The sequence below is a fragment of the Tympanuchus pallidicinctus genome, unplaced genomic scaffold (genome assembly GCF_026119805.1).
Source record: "Tympanuchus pallidicinctus isolate F22 unplaced genomic scaffold, pur_lepc_1.0 scaffold2, whole genome shotgun sequence".
Taxonomy (NCBI): domain Eukaryota; kingdom Metazoa; phylum Chordata; class Aves; order Galliformes; family Phasianidae; genus Tympanuchus; species Tympanuchus pallidicinctus.
Genome location: NW_026294721.1, coordinates 26396005 through 26417596, shown reverse-complemented (window position 1 = coordinate 26417596; position 21592 = coordinate 26396005). Strand labels below are relative to the sequence as shown.

The 21592-nt window shown below is 35.2% G+C and overlaps 1 protein-coding gene and 1 long non-coding RNA gene across 5 annotated transcripts in view; one reads left to right on the top strand and one right to left on the bottom strand.

Annotated features, from left to right (window-relative positions):
• LOC128080325 (uncharacterized) overlaps positions 1-21592 on the bottom strand; it is a 987521-nt gene that overhangs the window by 534837 nt on the left and 431092 nt on the right. The window lies entirely within an intron of this gene.
• SGCZ (sarcoglycan zeta) overlaps positions 1-21592 on the top strand; it is a 335417-nt gene that overhangs the window by 79775 nt on the left and 234050 nt on the right. The gene's annotated exons all lie outside the window — the stretch shown is intronic.

Below are 21592 nucleotides of genomic sequence, written 5' to 3'. Positions count from 1 at the left end.
AATCATGAAAATGTACTATAGCACTAGCTATGTTTTATGGAAGAAATTATCCATTCCCTATACCTAACTTATTTTACCTGATCACTCAATGTTTTAAGAGACTATTTAAATAAATTGAGATTCGATGCAAAGGAAGTCATTCTCAATTCAAAAATGTAATTAGAAATGGAAATGAATATTTCCTTTCATAATTATGTACGAACAAAGGCTATTTGACAAAAAAAAAATCCATGGATATATGGGGTTTACTGATGTCTTAATTCATTGCAGCACTTGCAGAGTATGTTTCATTTGGAGGAAAAAATGAACAAGTATATAAGAAGCTAAGAACAGGGGTTGCATTCAAATATACTCAGAAAGAGCACATTGATAACATTGATCCTTGTGCAGTCATTAAAACTATTGCAATTGTATGAACAGTTATGTATGCTTGGTAACATCAAGAATTCTGTGTATAACTAAGCAGAGGAAAGCACTGAAGGCCAGGGATAAATGTAGAAACTATAAAATGATGGGTTTTCTTATATATCTGCAAACTCATTTTCTCTATTTATGTTGAATTTTGTCTATATTACATTATTTGAGAGGGAGTACGCTTTCTTAGTTTCTGTTACCATGCAGAACTTTAACATAATTAGGTATATTTAAGGTACAGAAAATTCAGTTATATATTTGATACAAAAATAATTTCTATTAGCTGTTTCTTAAATCTTAAGCCCAAAATAATAAATATGTGGTGTTATCAAGATTTTTTTTTTTTTTTAAATAAAGTCTCTGATTTTGTATTATTCTGAAGTGATTATTTTGGCAAATATTTAGGCGTTATTCCAGCCTTGCTAACATCCTTTAGGTTAAATTATCGGATGAAGTTAATAAAACTACTAATTTTGTCATTGAAGTGGCTTCTTAACTGATATATTTTTATGGATGCATGGCTGATTTTGATTTCCTAAACAAAATAAAAGGATCCATTAAGCTCTTTTCCTATATAATGAGTTTTTGTCAAATAACGTAGTTGCACTGATTAGTACTCTTATATTGAAAATGATTTATTTCCTGTGGCTTTGCATAAAAGGGTGACAAAGGGGAGCTCAACTTCTGCTACTTCTCTGAACTGTATTATAAATCTTCCTTTTGCTTTCTAGGTCATTATAAGCACTTATAAAATCAAGTGTATTAGGATTGGAATTTGGGGTTTTATTTATATGCTGCTGTTATGTTAAGCTATTAATAGCTATGTAGGTTGCTCTGAAATTAATGCTTCCTATTAATTTCTGTGAAAACTACAGATAAAAAGAGCAGAATAACTCTACTTGATAGAGCAAATTCTCAACTAAAACACTATTTCTCTCAACATAGTTACCACAAGTAGCTATGCATTTTTGTCAGCAATGAACCAGAGCTTTTATGCCACACCAGTAGAGGTGATGCACTGTTGCTATCACCACTACTGAAGCACTTGCCACCTCACCACAGGCACTGTTTAGTCTCCATAAACGTTCAACAAGCACTGATGCATGTCAGTGGGTGTCATTATTTCTGTAAGGATGAATTCAATGGCATATCTTTGTTTCATATGCACGTCCATTAAAGATGCTGTTTTTTCAGACTGCCTCTCCTGCTTCTGTCACACAGCAACAGAATGTAATGGAATACTGGTGGAAAGGTTCAACTTCTATTGCCATACCACCAAGAACTGCCTATGATGTTGTGGGCCAACATTACTTTCATAGCAATCCTTATATTTTCTTGCTATATATCTCTATATATTCACTTGCTTATAAAAACTGTCCTGCAGTAATCTGAAAGCCGGAATGTTTAAAGATTTGGAAAATACCAAACTTGATTGATTAGCTTCAATTCTGATTATATTATAGTGTGTTATCTTGCATTCCGATACTATATTTAGTAAATTAGTTTGTTTCTCCACAGATCATTGCTGCTGTTTTTAATTATTTTGGGGTCCCCTGTTCCCTTTTCCGGAGGTGTGGATTTTGTGAAATCCCTCCACCCTGTTAGTCATGGAACTGGGCCAAACCAGCCCGTAAACCATTGACACTGAACTAATGATATCTACAGTATATAATGGAAGAAGCAATCAATTTCATTAGTAATCACTACATTATTTCATCTGTGATTCTTATGGATCATAAGTACACATCAAGTAAACTACTCTAAATGTATGCATTGAATTCTGTGGTAGTGTTCATAAGTCTTGGGCAAACCGGGGAGTAAAATTATTTTGGTTGCTTATAATTTTAAAGAGCTAATGAGCAGAAAGGAAAGACAGCAGATGCCTTTTTCCTTAAGTGGAAGTGCTAGAGAATGAATTTACTACAGGGAATTCTACATACACTCTGAACTTGTTGTATGAGCTTCACAAATGCTATAAATAACAAAAGCAGTTTCTACATCTCCCTGTGGAATGTAAATAGCAACTGTTGTTTACATGCTTACTGCCTGGAGCTCCAACATGAAGCTACTGGAAAAAAAAATCTTCTAAATAATATCCATCCTGTGGTAAGAGTTCTGCTTTCTAATTCTAAGCTTTAAGCTAAGACTGCGTGTGTCTCCCAGCTTCAGAATGAATGAAAAATATTACCATTAAAGGAAAGTTGAACCACTTACCTTGAATACTCCCTGGAATAGGCATCATGCAAAATACACTTGGAAATGTAGATCTGCTTATCAATGGAAATAGCAACACCTTTGCTATTTTTCCTATCATATTCATTTCTGAATCTGACTGCACAAACGTAAATGACTTTTTTCTTTCCTGACATGTGCATATAATTCCTGCTTTTCTACAGCACGCTATTATGAATGCTCTGTAATCTAATAAAAAAAAATAATCGGAATTTGATCTGTTTAGTTTAAACATATTACCTGCTAGGATGCTTACCAGAGGAGATTTAGGTTAGACATAAGGAAGAAGTTTTTCTCTCAGGGTGGTCAGGCACTGGAATGGCCTGCCCAGGGAGGTGGTGGAGTCACCATCCCTGGCAGTGTTCAAGAGGCATCTGGATGAGGAGCTATGAGATATGATTTAGAGGCCACAGTGGTAATGGGAGGACGGTTGGACTAGATGATCTTGCGGGTTGTTTCCAACCCTGCAATTCTATTAATCTATACCTCATGTAAAGACTATGAATGAACAAAGTGCTAAGGATAATCACTACAGGTGAAATTCAAAGCTAAGAAATAAGATGTCTGCCCAGAGCTCAGGGGTTCAGATGTTTATCTTGGCTGTAGTAGAACCTCTGCCCGTATATCCATCACAATTCAGAAAGACTTCTATTTGCTGGCGGAAATAATCTGAGCACTGTTCAGAGCTGTGACAGCCATTGGTGTGACACAGGAGTGGGTGTGTGGAGCAAAATGGTCAGTGCTAATGCTTAGAAGTCTGTGCTGTACCATCAGGCCAAGACAGCATGGTTTCATGAAAGGCAGGTCCTGCTTGACAAACCTGATCACCTTCTATGATCAAATGATCTGCCTGGTGGATGAGGGAAAGGCTGTTGACATAATTTACATAAAATAATAATAATAATTTACGTAATTTACAGAATTTTTTTAACTTCTGTCCAGGCCCAGAGAGTAGTGGTGAACAGAGTTAAATCCAGGTCACCAGACAAACTGGTGTTCCCCAGGGGTCAGTACTGGGGCCTGATCAGTATCTTTATTGATGACCTGGATGAGGACATTGAGTGCACCCTCAGTAAATTTGCAGATGATGCCAAGTTGGCAGGAAATGTCAATCTGCCTGGAGATAGGAAGATCCTACAGAACAATCTGGTCAGGCTAAATAGCACCAATGGAATGAAATTCAAAAAGACCAAGTGCCAGGTCTTGCACTTCAGCCATGAGTCCAGGCAATGCTACAAGCTTGGGGCAAAATGGATGGAGGACTGTGTTGTAGAAATGGACCTGGGGGTATTGGTTGACTCTCAGCTGAATATGAGCCAACAGTGTGCCCAGGTGGCCAACAAGGCCAATGGCATCCTGGCTTGTATCAGAAATAGTATTGCCAGCAGGAGCAGGAGAGTGATCATCACTCTGTACTCTGCCCTGATGAGGCTGTATCTCAAGTGTTGTGTTCAGTTTTGGGCCCCTCGCTACAGGAAAGACATTGAGGTGATGGAGACTGTTTAGAGAAGGGCAGTAAAGCTGGTGAAGGATCTGGAGCAGAAGCCTTATGAGGAGCAGCTGAGGGAGCTGGGATTGTTCAGTCTGGAGAAGAGGAAGCTCAGGGGATACCTTATCTCTCTTTGCCTGAAAGGAGGTTGTATTGAGGTGGGAGTCAGCCTCTTTTGCCACGTAATTAGCATTAGGACTAGAAGGAATAGCCTCGAATTGCTCCAGGGTAGATTCAGGTTGGATGGTAGGAAGTACTTTTTCTCTGAGAGTGTGGTGAGGTGCTTGAACTGGCTGCCCATGGAGGTGGTGGAGTCACTGTCCCTGGAGGCACTCAAGAGACATTTAGATGTTGTACTGAGGAACAGGGTTTATTGAGAAATATTGGCATAGTCCTATAGTCATTGTACTGTGTTTTCTTAGCTCAGTAGAGAAAGCAAATGGTTTTCTGTAACTTAATACAGTTATTGTTGTGCCATTTTATGGCTATATGTCTAGTGTTCTTGCCATAAGTAAGCTGCATCTTCAGAAATGGATGCTTTAAGAACCAAGCTGGACAGTTAGTTTGGATGATCTTTGAGGTCTTTCCCAACCTTAGTGATTGTATGATTCTATGAGTTTCCTCTTTTGCACTAGCCTTAGATTCTCGTCTATCAGTATCTGGTTCTAGCCTGACAGTTTTACCCATAATGAGAACCTTTTTTTGTCACTGCTGAGCTCTCCTCTACCACATAATTACAGATTTGTACATTTATTGAGGATGTAGTAGTGAGCTTGTAGAAGAAAATCTGTAGTGTATTCATGTCTGAAATTTTGGTACTGTACTGCTTTGAGTAAAATTATGAGAAAGAGTTGGTGTGAAGAATAATGGATCAAAACTATACTCTAGGACATAAGTTGAGCATGATTCTTCTGTTTTTTTTTTTTTTTTAATCATTTGTTTTGTTTAGTTGTATTGTTCTTAATCAAAAAAGGAGTTCATATTCAGTTTTAACTGATTGAGTTCAGTCTGCAACATCAAAAACAAACAGACCCTCACAGCAACTAAACTTTTAGGACAAACAAATAAAAACCATTTAGTCTAATTGTATTAAATATGTCATGACCTTGCAGTATTATACATTTGCAATATTCTGTTGTTACAACATTTTGTGCAACAGTATGTGTTATCTTGAGTTGATGTGCATGTGTTTGGTTTGTTTTTAGAAGAAGTCAAGGAACTTTACGTATTAGTTTTCATGAATTGTTTGTAAAAAGCAAGATGATGTGAAGAAACTCATGAATATTCCAAGTACAACGTATTCTGTCCTCTACAGTGTTTGAACTTCTTAGACTTATAGCTATACTGTAGTCTACTGGGGAGCCACTCTCTTCTCCGGCATGTTTTCATAACTATCTTTCATTGGAACCTCTTTACATGCTTTTCTTCATGCAGCTATTTAACATCATTACACAGAGGCATTCAATAGAGCGTTCATGCAGTAATGAATAAATTTGTGTCAGCATTCAGTAGCACTTTTAAAGATGCAAAATGCTTAAACTGGAATTAAGTCAGATCTTTTCTAAATAGTTGTTGCAGTCTAGCAGAACATGCTGCTCTTTGAGTAGGCACATAAATATAGGCTGATGGACTTCCTTCAATGTTTTCGTCCTCCTAAGTGCACTATAGGGGGATATGGCATTGTATACAATGCTATAACACAGGCTAAATTTTCTTTAGTTTTAACAGTCCTCTATGCACATACTTCTGTGATGCTCTAAAATATTTTTTCAACAATAAACTTTGTGCGCTCTAAAATCTCCACATACCGTAAAACATATTTCCTGCTCAGAATTAGAAGACATTTTGATTCAGCAATGCCTCTGTAGCAAATTCAGTTTTGCAGGTGTGACTGCTGCAGTTGAACCAATAGTCACTGTATTGTGTTTTCTTAGCTCAGTAGAGAAAGCAAGCGGTTTTCTGTAACTTAATACAGTTATTGTTGTGCCATTTTATGGCTATATCTAGTGTTCTTGCCATAGGTAAGCTGCATTTTCAAAAATGGATGCTTTAAGAACCAAGTTACAGCTACTGCTTGGTGAGGCTGTGAGTGGGAGAGGGATTGACAGTAGCTGGAAAGCTAAACTTCAAAGTGAAGAAGTCACTATGCAACATTGTTTGAACAAGAGGTAGGCTTCCTTTGTAGGAACCAACTCAAAAGGGAAAATAGAGAATATGGAAACTAACTCTACAGGGTAAAAAAAAGAAAAAAAAGTCAAGATTATACTGACCAATATTATCCTGATCTCCAGGATCTAGTGGGGTTCAGGAAAGATTAACTTGAAAGCTAGAGTTTGGCATACAGATTGCTTCTTCCATATTGTCATCTAGTGGTTACTGGAATGGAAAAGGAGCAGTGCTGTGATCAAATTGCTGAAATAGCAAATTTTCATTTAATTTTGACTTTGTTATTACTCTTACCAGAATTTGGAGGACTGCTTGATTTGGTTGCAGTACTAGACTGTGTTGTAGAGTGACTTCTTCACTTTGAACTTTAGCTTTCCAACTACTGTCAATCCCTCCCCCACTCACAGCCTCACCAAGCAGTAGCTGTAACTTGGTTCTTAAAGTGTTAAAGTGGGGGAAGCAATGCTGAGAGGGGATGAGGAAGGGAAACTGGAAAATTGTGGACTTGTGTAGTTTTGTATGCTTATCATTCATGTGTTACTCATATCTTAATTATCTGACAAATAAAAACCAATGAGCAATAGGAAGAGTTGAAGGGTAGAAGGAATGTAAATGCAAAAGTAAAACAGGAACAACAGATCTATACAGTTATACTGCAGGTGTCAGTAAGAACACTGGTTAGATAAAAAATCATTCTCAGTTTTCTTGTGCTAGACATTAGAATTTTTCATTGCTGATACTGTGTACACGTCAATTCTATTCTCCAACTGAAGTGTACTTCTCCTAAAAAGGAGCTCTTTTAGTGCTTGTATATTTACTTTTATCTCCATTTGGTACTTACCAAATAGAGGAAAATCAAATTACCAAATCAACTTACCAAACAGGAAATCAAAGCTTAGACGTGCTCAATACATAACACTGAAAGAAAGCTTCAAAATATAAATTCAATCACAGCACATTTAAGAAATAAAAATTAAAAATTAAAAATTGAAGAATATTTGGTAGGGCGAGGTCCATGGAGTTAATGGAATTTAATATATTGAAGATGAATGTTAAAACCAGGAATAAGATGCTGTTATCTAGAAAGCCAATTAAAAATTATGCTAACACATTATAAAACAGTTTTTCTTCCTCTAAGGCAATATCTTCTCACCTATATTTAGATAATCGTTAATTCAGATGAATATGGAAGAAATATGCCCAGTATTACGTTCTGCAAAAAATGAAGCGCCTGATGGGACTCCTGAAGTTTTACTTTTTCTTAAGTAGGATATTTTCAGCCAAAAGTACAATTCTGAAGATGAGACAAATTTTGTTTTGCTTCCACTTCCACATGCTATCATTGTGTGACATCTGGGTTGATCACTCAAAACCACAAAAACCATAAAGGCATTCCTGTGAAGTCTGGCAGGAATATATTTCAGTAAAACTTTGTTTCTATACATACTTAATGGGGTGGTTTGGTGGGTTAGAATGGGATTTTGGAATGTTTCAGCATATTTAGTAAAATGCCCATGAAATTCTGGTGCTATAAGAAACTTAAGTGAGCTAACAGCTATAGCCAACAACTACTTTACCAGAAGGCTGTGGACATTTTTCTGTCTAGCAAATAGAACTGCAAGCATAGTGTAGTATTTATGTCTGGAAAACTTATTGGCACAGTGATGTATTTTGAGTATTTCCACATTACTTGAAGTCCTCTTCCTGTACTGGAAGGGAACATCTTATACAAGGCAATTTAAGTAGGAGAAACTGCCATATAAACACCTAATTATACATATGATTAAAATCATAGCTACACATAGCTTATCTGAAACAGAGCTCCACAACCCAAGTTATTTAGAAGTGAATGTTTCTGAGCATATACGAATATAAATAAATATTGCAAATGATTGTGAATCAGCACATTAATCTCAAGCTGCTCGGCTTTCTTATTTGAATAGCTTTAATACACATACATGCAGTGTCGTCATCTGTGAATTTTACAGGTGGAGATCCATTGGTCAGAATCAGCATGCCTAAGTAAAAATGATTTAAGCCTGGACTACCGGTCAGCTGATATTTGCTTATTCATTTAATTTTTTAAAAAAATTTCTCTGATACGAAATGTTGGCAATATTTCTTTTAGCCTTGGTGCCTTTTAAAATTATTAGATGCTAAGCATAATAATAATAAAAAATATATTATATATATATTATATAAAAAATAATAATAAAAAAATATGATAACATATTTATAGGAGCAAAAGAAAAGGCATTCTGATAGTACAAATACCAGCAACCAACTACTTGAGGAATTACTGATGGAACTTGCTATAAGATGAGCAACATATCATGGTAATTGAATCCTTTAACGTGAGTGTAGGCATCATTTTTATAGTAAAGACGTATGTAGGACATCATATTTCTGTGTCAGTTCCCCAAAAATAAAGGATAAATCATCCTTAGATTCATGGCTCGTGTGATGGAATACTACGCTTTTACATGTGAGGTGCACTTAATATTGACCAGCACCTCAGAAAATGGAGGAGTTTGAGACAGTAACATTTTTCACATTCTGTCTGATCTAATTATGGATCTTCACATCAGCAATGTTCACCAAATATTTACTGCTGTTTCTCCTAAAGGAGAAGGTGTATGTCCATTCTGCTACCAACATTTCTGGCATGAGTAACAAAGCAATTTTTAAACATCACAAAGACTCCTATTTGTGCCCCCCGTTTTCCCCATAAATAACTGAACTTAACAGTCGTGTTTTTACATTATAGAAGTGGATAAGAATGTGATATGGTTAGTAAGCACTGCTTTTCTTGACACTAGGTGAAATTCAATCTGCTGTGTGAATTAGATGTTGGTTCACAGCCAGAGTAAACTGATGTAGCTGTGTTGACAGAGCTGCAAAAGAAAGCAGGCTGCAATAAAGTGTCTGGTGCAGTGTAAGGCGTTAAGATTTCTTTTTAAGCTCTGAAGCAGAATATGATTTGTTGGAATGTGATCTGTCCCTGGAAAAGTGAAGAGTACTTCTGGCAGCATTCATACTAGTTCTGTCTGGGTAGACTTCTTGCTCAATCATAGAGAAGGCAATCTACTCAGAATTCTGCAATGCTTTTGCAAGAATTTTTGAGTATAGTTGACATCAAGAACTGTAATACAAGAGAACTGTGATAAAATGGAAGGGATGATTATGAAAGTAATTATCGTATTTGCTGAAGGATAAATCAAGTAGTAATTCTCAAGTTAGTAACTCAATATTTGTACATGAAATACTGCATACAAACAGGAGTTCAGATATGGGAAATCACTGAACCACTGAAGGAAAATCATCATTTTTTCAGTGTAGATCATACGCAGGAGCTCAGTTAAAAAAATAAAATCTATAATGACAAGAATTTGTTAAATAGTTTCTCTGCATATAAACAGATTACTTTAAAAAAATCAACAAATGCAACAAATAGACTTTTATTAATATAACACATTAAAGTCAAATATGTCACCAGTTGGGAATATTGTAATATCGTAAGGAATGTCATTAGATTTAAGAGCATGAGGAAGTTACTTGCTGTAGGTGAAACATTTGGATTTTTCTCTTTGCTTTATCAAATCCTTCCCACACGCAGCATGTACATATTCATTATTATTATTTTTTAATGATATTTCTTTCTATATGCACTCCGATGCTATTCTATGTTCATTTGGCAATGCGGCGTGCAGCAAAGTATCACATATTTTGTGTGAAATCATTTCTGTCTCAAAATTTCATGCTTTGGGAGAAATAAGTTTATCTATACATAGGTATTTGGTGCCATTTTGACATCTGCATTGTGTGATAGGTCCTTGTGGAATCCTTCTAATATGGGAGGTGTGAACCTAATGAAATACCTTGTATTGAAGTGTTACCAGACCCATGTTAGGGACTTGCTATCCAATATGTAGGATTTTGGAGCAGGGTACTACAATGCTCCTGAGGAAAAGGAGGGTCAGCAGAAGCTACTGTCTTCACTCCCTAGAGGAGTGCGTGCTGTGCATTCCAGTGTGGGAAGTCTGCTCATAACTGAAAAGGTTATTGCATATATCACTGGCATTTCCTTGTCCTTCATGAGGAGTTGTACACTGTGATTGATAAATGACAGAATGCATTGTGTTTAACTCAAATACCTCTCTAAGACCATCCAATATAGGAAAAGGAAAAAAACACAGTATATTTAATTAATTTATTTTATTCTCTATGCATTTGAAAATCACCTTCTGAACTCCTCAATCGAGAAAAAGGGTCGTATCCAATAATCCAATAATTTGTGTCCAATAATATTCTGTGGAATTCTTATTCCATCAAGTTCTGTGAAGAAGAGTAAAATCGCCTATCAAGACTATCCAGGATATAAAAATGAGCCCACCTATACTGAGAAAAATAAGTTTCTATGGAAGCATAAATAAAGGACACAGACACGTTGTTAACCTATTTTGGAACTTGGCAGATTTGCAAGTTTTTTTCTTCTTAACTGAAAATATAGCAATAAAATACTATAATTTAATTTTTTTTCAAATCATATACTAAACTAACTAACTCTTAAACACAAAAGCTTAAAAAGCATTCTCCATTCTAAGGAGTCATGATATGTTTTTATATCTAATGAAATGTATTTCATGAAAATTGAAGAAATTATATGTTTATTTGTATATAAAGTTTGTGCAGACACTTTGCCAAGTAGATAATATCCATCTTCTAATAGAGAATCTTACAGAAGATCACAGTCTTCATTTTTGAACAGGAATTATATGAAATGTCATTCATGTATCTTAGATAAAATTACTTGAAGATCAAAAATGTACGTGAAAGATTTTTGAAGTAAGACTAATAAATTTGTTAAAGACCTATGAGCAGGTCTTGAATGGACTATAGGATCATCTTGTCACAAGGCTAACAAAAATTTGTCAAGGCAGTAATAATTTAAAATAAAATAATCCAAAAATAATCTTTATTTTATTTGACATTTATCAGCTCAACACAGACTTCTAAACAGAGGAGCACTGACTTTGACTTCATTATTCTAAGGTTTTCTGGCTAATCAGATGAGGATTCTACAGTAAATACATTTGGAAAGTTAATGCAAAATAAAATCATTTCAAAATATAACTTGCTCTGCATCTCACCATAAGTAGGAACAGCAGCAGTGCTTGAACGGATAAGATAATTAGTTGCCTGAGCTGTGTTTACTTACCAGAGTTTAGAAGCTCTCTATGTTTTTATGTGGGAGATGATTTTCTTTTCAGTATCCTCCTAGAATAATTATATAAGATGCATCACTCTAAAGAACAGATGTAAAGAAAAGCAGCCTCAGAATAACCTACATACCTAAAAACCTATCTTTGCTTGAGCGTGCTTGATGTATTCTAATTCTACAGTGCAGTCCAGAAATGTGTTGTAGGTTCTAATGCGTGCTGGGGATATGCACTCAAGTACGTAAATACACACTGCAATTTTGGTAGAATTTCAGCTGCCAGGGCAAGCACTAACTGGTGTCTTGGAGTGCAGGTCAGGCCACTAACCTGGCAAATAGCACAGCACACATCTACGTGCTGCAGGGATATACTCATAATTATTGTATTCTTTTTTTTATAGAGCCACTAGTGAATTAGTTGGCACTATGCAGTAGGACAGGTAAATCCATTGTGGGTGAAGGACTTTGTCTTGAAACTTGATGAAATTCCCGATGACCTGTTCTCTGCCTGGCTGCCCTATCCTCAGTTGCATCAACTACAACTCATATAATAGACAAGGCAAATAGAGGGAGAGGACAGTATTGACGGCCCCAATGTTTTTCACTCTCTTATCAATAGTAGGAGTAGCAGTAGTGGAAACCAACATAACTTTAACCCTGTCTTGATACTCCAGAAGAAACTTTTTAATTTGTTTGTGCTTTTTAAAATTTCTTAAGATGTACCCTACTCTCCATGCTCGTTTCTCTCGTCCTTCCAATGAGCAACTCTGAGGTCATTGCCTCCTAAACTCACAAAGAGATCCTTGTTCTCTTCTAAGGCAGTCACTGATAGGTATGTAGATATTTAGAGAATGTCAATAGTCAATCTAGAACTCAGACTTGAACAAATGGTACTTGACAGGAGTTCAATTCAGATTCTGACTACAAGTTTTAAAATTTCTGATGGTTCTTCTCAACTTTTTTATTTTTTGATTTCTGATCTCACTTTAAGGTTATCAAATCTCTCCTTTGTTTTAAGACACAAGGTATCATTCATACTAATTACTTCTGTTGAACAATGCTTTTTTTCCCCTCTAAATTATCAATACCTTACCATATTTTCTGAATTCTTAATTCCTCTGAGGATAGTGTATTTTGGTAGCAAAAAAAGCAACACAAACAGTATATGCCACAAGAATGATAAATTCAGATCCTCGGTAATTTTTTTTAAGACTGAGTCTCTGGCAAATCAGTGTTCTTTATGTTCCATCCTGAGAAATTTCCTTAATGAAAACTGTGTGTTGGTTTCTTTGACTGGAAACATAATCAAGAAGAGTCTATGATCACTGCACACATTATACTTAAGTATACTTCATATTCACTATAAATCAGAGATTCCTCCTGCAGTCAGTCTTGCTATCCTTACTGTGTAATCATCATTTTAGCCCACAACTGCACAAGCAGAATTCATCTGTGATTTTTCTGTTAAAGAATAAAACAAACATTGTCTAAAGCTTCTATTTGCTTTCTGCATTTGTCATGATCTCTGAATTATGCTTTACCTACTGAGACTGTTGTCTTTTTGTTAAGACTTTGTAAAAGTCTTTTGTTCTGACATTAAAATAAGTGGTTTTATTCCTTCTATACACTTAAACTTTTCTTCTCTTTGTGTACTTATTCTATGTAAAATGATGCAAATTGTTTACACAAATCACATACTCATCAGGCAGTTACAGCAGAGATGTTTGCTTCTCTATTAATGCATTGTATGTCACATATCATCTTTTCTCTGTAATAATCTGATTTTTTTTTTTTCACCTTCAGTAGTTTCTTTGGGAACATTGTCTACTGTTAGTGATTATTTATCTCTTGGTAATTTAAGGTAAAATATATATTCATTGTTTGACTCATTTTGAATGCATGTTAGAGAGTTTTGAATAAAGTGTTACATCTTACACTGGAAAACACATTCTTTTCTAAGCTGTCAACTTTGTACTAATCTGTACATGGCAAACCTATATAACCCAGACTTGTAATGAGGATAAATATACAGTGCTCATTACTGAGGCGACAGTGGTTTTACACAGATTCCTGACTTCTGTCATCTAAGGATGTTATACAATTTAGTGCTGGATCATTCACTCACGTTCACCTGCTAACTTAGAGCAAAATGCAAAGCATTCCCAGGAGCCTGGGTTGAAAGATTAATCAATTCAGACCCAAGTTCCCTGTATCCTTTTTGGCCCAGATGGAGAGAGGAGGATAGATACAGGGGAATTTCAGTGTAATGAATTGCTGTCCATTAAAAAATAATGGTACTGAACTCTATTTAGTGCAATGTGAATTCTTTCATCCTATGTAAAAAAGCCAAACACAAACAAATGCAACAAAAAAGCCCACAGGTATAAATCATAAAAATTTTGTGCATAAATTTGACTTTGAACATTTTATTCAAAATAAAACATAAGTATGTTGGAGGAGTTCTGGCAGGTCATAGCTGGCATGCTTTAGGACCTCTGGCAGCAGACACAAACTGAGAGATAATAAATAAATAACGTCTGAGGAAAAATCTCTGATTTCACAGCTTTATTCTAGAATGAGTTTTGAATTTTTCTAGAAATACTGACCTGTTTCCTTAGACGAGCAATGGTCTTCAAGAATTATTTTCTGATGACACTTTATGCTGAAAAATGTTCCACAGTCATTTTCCCCCAAAACTAAATTTGCCTGTGACATGTTTAGAGTTGAGCAGGAAGGAGTTCTATTGGCACCAATACTTTGAGAAGTGAAAGAGTCCTTTTGGTCCTAGTACTTTATATTCTCTATTAGTTATGAATCAGATTTCAAAGTTAACTTCTGCTGTTAATACTTGTGTGAGTAAATTTTATATGTATTTTTGCTCATGTGGATTTTTTCATTCAAATAGAAAGGAGAAGTTTTATCAAATCTTACCGATGAATGAAAATTCTAGAAGTGAAAAACTCCCTGCTTTATTCTAAATTAATCCCTGCATATAAAAATGAATAACAACATATTGAATCATTTTAATTTTATGTTAAATGAAATATCTTTTATATTCATTCACATTTAATAAGTAGAAGAAACAGTGAAAATGAATATTCTTATTATTTCCTTGTAATTGGGCTTTAACATAATTTCATTCTGAAATCATTGCCTCTTTGTTCCAAAGAAAAAACTCAGCATAGTCAGAATTATGCTGTAAATCAAAAGGAAAATGAAAAAGACAGACAAAAGAATAGTAGACTGATATGAAGAAGTGCATTAACTGCAGCCACAGGTTTAGGCATTTGTTTACCTTTAGGCAGGATGGAACTGATAATATTAAGATACTTATTTTGTATATAATTTATAATGCAATCTCAACTGATTATTCAACTGATTTAAGGTGATGACTAGATGCTGAATGAAATGTTCTGATGCTGAATGTTCTACAGACTCTCTCTGTCCATGAGAGAGTCTGTAGAACAGGTATACAAACTATAGGAGAGGAGAACTGTTTGAAATGATCTGTTTGATGACCTGTTGGTTTTATTTGCTAAAGTAGTGTATTGTCTGCAAAGCAACTGCTTAGAGTAATGGAATAAAAGATTTTCGAGGAAAGTTTAGATCCACAGGAAACATTTATCAATACTAAGATCAATGAGGCTGTGCAGCATTTCTAATTAATACCTGTTTCATAAGGAATAGTGAATCAAATAACAGATGTGAAAATGCATGTGAAAGAAAAAAAATGTTTCAAGGCATCTAAAGAAGACTGGTTCTCAGCAGTTCTGAATTTAATATTTAAAGAATGAAAGTCAAAGTAATATTTTGAGTTCAGCAATTATTCAGACTTCTTTTTTCCCTAATTTGCAATGTTACTGCCACCATTAATATACTATCTTGTACAAATAATGTTCATCTCAAACTTGTGTGATAAATTCAGTAGTGCCAAAACACATCAAGGGGCTTTTTATTTTCTGGTTTAGGTATTATTTTCTCTAAACAAATGCACAATTTTAATCTTATTTATAATTCCCCTCACATTTTCTACAGCAACCCTTTCATTAATTTTTGTTCTTTATAGCCATCCTGATGTAACAGCAATTTTGTTTTCTTTGTCAGAAATGCATTTGCATTCTGCTGGAGAGGGCACTTGCTATTGAAATGCAAGAACTGCAGCATGGCAGTTATTCGTTTTAAAATAAAATATATATTTTTAAATGACTTTAAAAAATCTGGTCATGGTAGGGGAAAAAAACAGAATGGCATTTCAAACTGAAATTCAGAGGTCTTGTTGGGGACTTCACCAATTCAAATTTAAGAAAGTCATTCATGCACACACTTGTGGATTAGAAATGCCAGTTGATTGTGCATCAACCATCTCATATTTTAATTTTCTATATTAGGTTATTTGTTCCTCTTTTATGTATTAATGTGATATCCAATGGTACACGTAGTTTGAATGTGTGTTCACAAAAAGGAAGAACTTATTATTCAGGAAGTATCCTTAACTGTATCAAAAGGGGAAACAGATGACTACAGTATACTGCAACAAGGTGGTCTTTATTTGCAGTAATTAGTTAGAAGCCTTTTATGAAGTAGGGCTTGTGTAGCAGTACTGAATAGGGAATTCAGAAGTAAGAATCAGTACAGGTCTAAGGATTTCTTAATGTAGCTTAAATTTTATAACAGAAAAAAATCTATTTTGCATTACATAAAAAAAATGTATTTCTTTTCTTGTTAATGCTTATTATAGTGTTTGAGATTTTGGTCTAACACATTTATTTAAAAAAAAAATAATAAAGTAAGCACCTCCTCAGCTGTATGTAAAAATTTTTATATTAGACAGTAAGATACTGAACAATTTTCTTCTGTTATATCAAGTCTGTTTTCTCTGTGGTGTATGTATATACAGACAAGCCAAACAGAAAAAGCTGAGAAGGCAGATAAAGGAAAGGGGGATTCTGGCTTGGTAGTGAGTGTTGCACATTTGTGAACTAAATTAAGGGTTGTATGGTTTGACAAATTGGAAAAGCAAATAAGAAATTGGGACTGAGTAAGAAGAAAGTTTCATTAAGGAGAAAGAAATATTCCATTCCTCCAAGCTTTACTGTAGCATAGTTAAGAAGCTTGCTCATGTCCAGTTTTTTATCATGCTTAATTTAGTACTATTTGGCATGATTTACTTCCGGCTTCAAGACAAAGAATGTAATTTAGGCAGATTTCTTAGAAGATAGGACTAAAGTAGGTCTACGTTAGCCTGCTGATTGACAGACTTGACAGTTGAAATCAAAGTTTCTGAAGGTATTTGCATATGAGCCATAGGTGAATAACTGGTGAAAAGGAGAAGGAGATAGTAGGAGTTAGTCCTTCCACTGTCAATAGCAGTGATGTGAAAATATTTGCTGCTGTGTTTTTCAAGAGTTATTGCTTCTGATAGGGAAAGCATGTAGCTGTCAATATTTTAACATTATAATCAGAAAAAAGAACACTCCTGGAAAAAAGAATAGATCAGTTTACCAATTACAATTCTCGAATGCTCTGAATTACAATCAAGAGGTATATTAGCTTTCAATTGTACAAATTATCATTATTTTCCTCTTTGTTAAGGGATGGAATATTGTACTATTGTCAGTAGTAACTAGCCCTCTGCTATATGGCACTCTTCCTCACTTTTTAAAATATTTTTTTGATGGCTTTTCTTTATTAGAGTTGTCAGGAGATAGGAAATTTCTTTTGTGGCTAACATGTAATGTGTGCTCTAAACATTACCAACTCTACCATTTGCTACATGCTGAACTTTTATTCTTTTTGGAAGACGTGAAGAAAAAAAGGCTGTAGTTAATGATGGCCTTGTCATTTTGCTGCCCAGCTGTGACAGCCAGAGTCAGCTGTGAGCTAAATCAGAACACAGAGAAATGCAGGCTCTGTGGCTTCAGAAATTTTCCAATCTTGAAATGCCAGTTGCTTATACCACAGTTTCTGGATTCCATCAAATTCCTAGGAAACTTTTGAACTTTCGAAATCTTCACATCCTTGAATAAAGGCTAAAGGTCTGCTGAAACATGCACTGCCTGCTGGAATGTTGAACTAAGTACATGTCCAAGCCTGTGAGGATTTGCTCATTGAATAATAAGAGGAGAACGAAGACACAGCTCTAGACTCTTCTTTTTTTCTCTTCTTAGAAAATTGAAAGACAAAAGATGTTTTAAAAAGTCCAGGTTTCTTTCCACCATAATTCTTTTCACACACTTTTTGTGCTTACAAATCTTACGTAAGAGTTACAATGAAAGATCCTAAGAAAAATTTAAAAATGTTAGAAAAATTGCAGGCATGTTGAATTGTTTACCATCAGTATGATTTAAAGAAAACAGGAATGAAAAGGCCTCAGGAAATACCTAGTCCATCCTTCTGTATATGTGTTATTAAGCTGCAGTGCGGGAAATACGAAACCAGTTCTTTGTTGGATGTGTCCATAACTGAAAGTAAATCATACCATGCCTCTGAAACAGGAATGGCAAGAGACAACAGGAGTATCAAGGAAGAAAATATTAAATATGTATGTATCTACTTACTTGAACTGAATAGAAAGGTGATATCCCTAACTTGTATATTGTCTCATAAAAAGCAGCACTTTGGTATTTTCTCTGAGATTTGTGTATGCATAGAAATAATTTCTCTGATACTTAATGTCTCTAGGCTGGGACAGAGAATGTAATAAACAATGCTAAACACACTACATAATCCTCGGATTTGGAGAAATAGTACTGATTTTTTTCTTTTACTAAGTGAAACTGTACCAGTCTTACATTAACATTATGGACAGCAAAGGATGTATTTTGAAAACTCTGTAATTAACTGTATAAACGGAAGCATTCTTCTGGGAAATTTTATTAGTCTTTATTTCTTTATACTTCATAGACAAGGTATTCATTCCAACAGATTCACCTAGGCAAAGTTTTGCATTATAAAGCTGTACAATTAGTACATTAGTATAACTAGTGTTTAGTATAAAATGTATAGATATGTTATGGATATGTTTTGGATATGGATATGTTATATAAATGGTATGGATATGTTAGATAAATTTCTATTGATGAAATTGCAAAAAAAAAAAAAGACAGGCTTTCTCACAGTGTCTTGTCCACTAATGTACTTGGTGGATCAGTTCATTCACATACACTTCATATAGGGATGACTGCTGAAATACCCTGTAAAATAAATCTTCTCAGCAAGTCATCAGTTTTGGCTGACTTTTTCTGTTGAGAAGGTCAATTTGGGTTCTAAAGCACAATATTGTTTTCAAAGTTTAGATTAGGAAAACATCTGTTTTAGTGATAGCAGTAGTTGGGATCAGTGGATGCCCTATGAACTCCACATAAAAAATTAATAGCCTTAATTTATTCTGCTAAAGGGGAATGTGTGGAGGAATCAGCAGCCTTTTAATTCCAGTGGTGTTCCCTGGTGGGGATCTGCTTATCTGTAGCTCAGCCAGTTCCCAAAAGACTGAAGCTGAGCAAATTCTATTTAGATGAAAGCTGGAAAAAAGGAGAGATTAATAGGACTTGAAGTATTTTTAGTTTGGTTTCATGCTGCATTGATAAGATGGCTGATAAAGAGTCAGAAAATTCAAACCTGTAGATGAGTACAAGCAACAGTCCATAAATGCTGCTGTAAATATCCAGAAAGTTATAGTGACTTCCAGCATTAAGCAAAATGTGTGTTTTTGAGATATTACATTGTAGCTGTATGTATTACAGTGGGGTAAACTCCGTATGGCTGGCTATGCATCTTTACATGTGCAGGAATCATCATGTTTTGAGAGGGAATTGTCTAATAAAATCCTGAAGGACAGAGACTAAGTAAATGCTACAACTTCTATTTCCTCTAAGTCCTTGTCAACACTTTACGGGCTGGTTCAGTAACTAGTGGGGCAGAGGGATTTCACAAAATCCATACCTCCGGAAAAGGGAAACAAGGGACCCCAAAAGAATTAAAAACAGCGGCAATGATCTGAGGAGAAACAAAATAATTTCCTGAATATAGTATTGGAATGCAAGATAACACAGTATAATGCAATATAATTAGAATTGAAGCTGTGAGAGGGAGTGTCTGAAAGACGGAAAGGCCTTATCATAACACTGAGGTGAGATGTGCAGTTCGGTTGAGCAGCAGAGAAGAGGGCCTGATGAAGAAGAGCACATCAGGTGACCTTGCCAGGGGCTATATCTCCTCTCTGACTGCAAAGCCCCTTGAGGTATGTAGTTCTTCTCTTCCGGACAGGTGCCCAAAACTGAAACATTGACACTTTAAGTCCCAGTGCACTACATGATGTTATGAAGTAGAATACCGGTAACCAAAAATTACAAAACCATGACAGTCCCCCAAATCCAGGGCATACACATACAAGCCTGCTGTGAGTTGCATACTTTCCCAGAGAAGGAATTAATACATTGTCACAAATTTTTGAATTTTGGAGAGTACAGAAAATAGTATAATAAAATGAATCATCTGGAGAAAAGTTAACATTGTGAGAAACCTATATTTAACCTATATTAGCCCTAAAATGCTTTCTCTAAAGGAAAAAAAAAGAAAAAAAAATAGTTGCCTTGTACTGTAAAAATAGACTGCAACTTTCACACTATTTCCTTCTTGTTTAATCCTATACATGAATCCAGAGAACCAGAAGTGTGGAGCACTGCTGATCACATTTTAGAAAGGACTTGGTCATATATTTTTTTGTTCAAGTGCAGGTATTTGCCAGTTTGCTACCAGCACCTTCTTGAAAAATACCAATAGTCCTAATCATTAGAATTAGCTAAAAAGCTAGTGAGGTGACAATTTATGATATAACATGATCATTTTCAAATGAAATTGCTTTTTATTTGAAATTTTATTTATTTTAATTTTAAATTTTAAATTTTAAGTTTTAATTTAGATTTTAATTAATACCTAGTTCAAGGCTTTTTTAGACCTAATTTATCTTGTCTTAGGCTTTATCTCAATCATACGATCTACTTCAATCTACCAGATTTTATCTTTCTTCTTTCTCAAGATACTTGTGTGTTAACCTTGCTTCTAAACTACCAAGATCTCCTGCCTTCTTTTCACATGCTTATCGTGAAAGAAATGGATATCCTAAGAGTAGCTACCTGTAAAGGGACTGGTGGAGAGAAAGGAGTTAAATGCTGAACCAAAAAAATATGTTTTGCTGTTTCCTCTATCTCAGTGAAGAATTGCTCCAGGTAATAAACATCCGCTGTTATTCCCTGGCTGTGTGCATACAGTGATGCTTCTCAGTCTTGTGTTTGTTGTAATTCTAAGACGATAGCTGGAAGATGAAGTAAGTGCTCCTAATCGGAAAGCAAACTTGTTTCCAAGAGGATGCCGTGGAAAGAAAGCAGCCTCCTTGTGGTATGCCCCTATGCAGCCATTACCTCATTGCAAATTTTTATGTCGTTGGTCTTTTCTCTGGCTGTAGTATGCTGTATTTTAGGTCATTACAGGGGACACCATTTGAAGGAAGCCAAAATGCTACACTTCTACAATTTCTTTACTTTTTGATGTATTTTAATTTCAGGAAATAAACTAAGTAGCTGTCAAGCTCCTAATTCATTTTTTGTTGTCTCCTAGTTTTACTTGATTTTTCTCTGAGTAAAATCAGAGAGATAGGATTGGGAAAGGAAGCGGTGTGGAATGCAGGCCAGCATTTAATTTGCAGTGACTTGTATTTATATATGTGAGCTCAAAGAACTTTTTTCATCAAATAGTAGGATTATGGAAACAGAAGAAACTAGTTGACTTTTGTGTTTGTTCCCCAGCCTTCACAGAATTGTACTGGAAGAACTGTATGTAGTGATGGATCTCCCTAAAAGGCACCGGCTCTCCTAGAATCTTTCTTCTTTGTTTACACAAGACATGGCCAATACAGCAAGGACACGTTGCTTATTGGTTACTGTTCCTCTTGCTTAACTGCCAAGTTTACTGTTTTTGAATATTCATATCTTAGAAAGAAGATGGATGCTTCTTTCTGTTTTTGAGGTAATGCTATCTCAAATAGTAACCCTTCTGGTTCAGCTGCAACAGATTTT